This window comes from Chrysochloris asiatica, unplaced genomic scaffold (assembly GCF_000296735.1).
Source record: "Chrysochloris asiatica unplaced genomic scaffold, ChrAsi1.0 scaffold00396, whole genome shotgun sequence".
Taxonomy (NCBI): Eukaryota; Metazoa; Chordata; class Mammalia; order Afrosoricida; family Chrysochloridae; genus Chrysochloris; species Chrysochloris asiatica.
In genome coordinates, this window is record NW_006408914.1 from 1,070,075 (window position 1) to 1,072,113 (window position 2,039).

At 35.9% G+C, this 2,039-nt stretch overlaps 1 pseudogene; it reads right to left on the reverse strand.

Annotated features, from left to right (window-relative positions):
- Positions 1-535: 535 nt before the first annotated feature.
- LOC102825722 lies at positions 536-1,075 on the reverse strand (annotated as a pseudogene).
- Between the last annotated feature and the right edge of the window lie 964 nt (positions 1,076-2,039).

A 2,039-nucleotide genomic window follows, 5' to 3' on the forward strand; every position in this document is an offset into this window, starting at 1 on the left:
TTGAACTTCTTCCTTCAATACAATTTGTTCTTAATCAAATGGTACCTCCTGAAGTGGTTGATTGTTGACCAGGTTTTTTTGGTTCATTGACTCTGTTATTACTTCTATATTCTCTTTATGCTTCTTACATCTTTCAATATTTTTTCATAAACAATCCTTCAGTATTACAAGTTGAAGTCTGATTTTTTTTACACAGTGCTCTTAGTTTGAGAAATACTATGCATACTCTTCACTTTTGGTTATCTTACTCCAGGTTTTTGCACACTTCATTGCAGTATTTTACTTTATCTCTTCACAAGCAGTCATTTGAAATTTTCTACTGAGCTTTTTTGTTTGTTTACTTTAAATGCATTTTGTTTTTAGACAACCTATGCTACATGTTTGTTTCCTTTAAAAAATCAAATGCCTCCATTCCAAATAAATCAGTGTTTCAAGATGACATCAGTCTTATTTTGTCCAAGTCCTGGTGTTGTATGGATGAAGAGCAGCAGTCAGCTAGGAAGATAATGACAGGTACAAATAATGACCAAATTTGTTAACATTTTTCCATTTCGAAACCATCCTTGATGAATACCATATACGTGGATACACCATTTTCAAGATAGTATAGCTGAACAACCATGCCATCTGGATTCATGTTTTCACCAATAAAGAACTGTTAGGTTTTGAAATTAGCCAGGATATAATTGATTTGCTCTGCAATCCCAGTCATAAAAAGGCTTTACTCTTTCTGGTTTCTGTTCTTCAAGTTTGCCTGTAATTGATTTCATGTAATATTTAATGTGCTTCTTGTAGTCTTCTTTCTGAAACTGGTCCCTGCAGGTGACGGTTCATGACGTCAAAACTCGTGATTTACTGTGCTTTCGTTTCCATCATTGTTGGTGCCTTCAGTTGAGGTGTTTTTATCGATTAGTGAGTCATCGATGTTACCCTCTATCCTACTGACAATCTTCCCCTCCACTTACAGGTAAAACCTGTCCGCTATCTCCCAGATCTTGTAAACGTCAGAGAACATCTCATCATGGCTGACAAAGTTCCGGTACATTACTATGAGGATGACCTGGAGCAAGAACATCGCTAGTTTACCGGAATCCGGGAGCTCAGAGCTCACGTGGTGCAGTCAGAGTAGCACTCGGGAGGAGTGGGTAGCAGGCAGGAAAGCTTGTTTACTTCATCATTTCTTCTATTCCCTAAAACTACTTTACATTAAGAGCAAGTTTCAAAATCTCTTCTGACATTCATTTCCGTCTTTGATCTCTTTCCTTTCTATGGACCTTTTGTTTTCTTCCTGTATGATGTTCTTGATGTCATCCCAGAACACATCTGTCTTAGGTCATTAATGTTAAAGACATCAAATCTGTTCATTAATTCTATCTCTAATTCAGGTTGGATATTGTCATAATTGGGATGGCCGTGGCTCCATACAATTCAGCTGCTATGCAGAAGAAAATAAATATTTCTGCTCTCACTAACATTTAAAGCCTCATAAACCTTATACAGGGTAACTATGACACTTAACAACACCTCTCATATTTAGCTCTTGTGAACTTGTTTTAATTTTCTTCAGATTCAGCCAGAACTTATATATGAACCATTGATAGTTTACACCGCAGTTAGCTAGTCCCTTGCCTTGTTTTAGTTGATTATACAGAGCTTCTCCATTGTCTCTTTACAAACAAAGTCAGTATGAACCATGTTTATTACCTCTGATCAGGTACATTTATGCTGTTGTAAAAAAGGTACTTTCAATGAATAAATGAAATCAGAGAATACAAGAAAGATGTCTACTAGTGCTTCATTGACTCCTCAAACACTTTTGAATGTGTACACCATGACAAACTATGGATAACATTGCAAAAAATGGGCATTACAGAACACACAAGTTGTTCTCATGAAGAACCTTTACAAAAAGTATGGATTACACATTGCAGTATAGATTGTATCTCAATGTAAAGAAAACAAAAATCCTGACAACTGGACTAGTAAATAACATGACAAATGGAGAAAATATTGAAGTTGTCAATCTGTTGCACAATCCC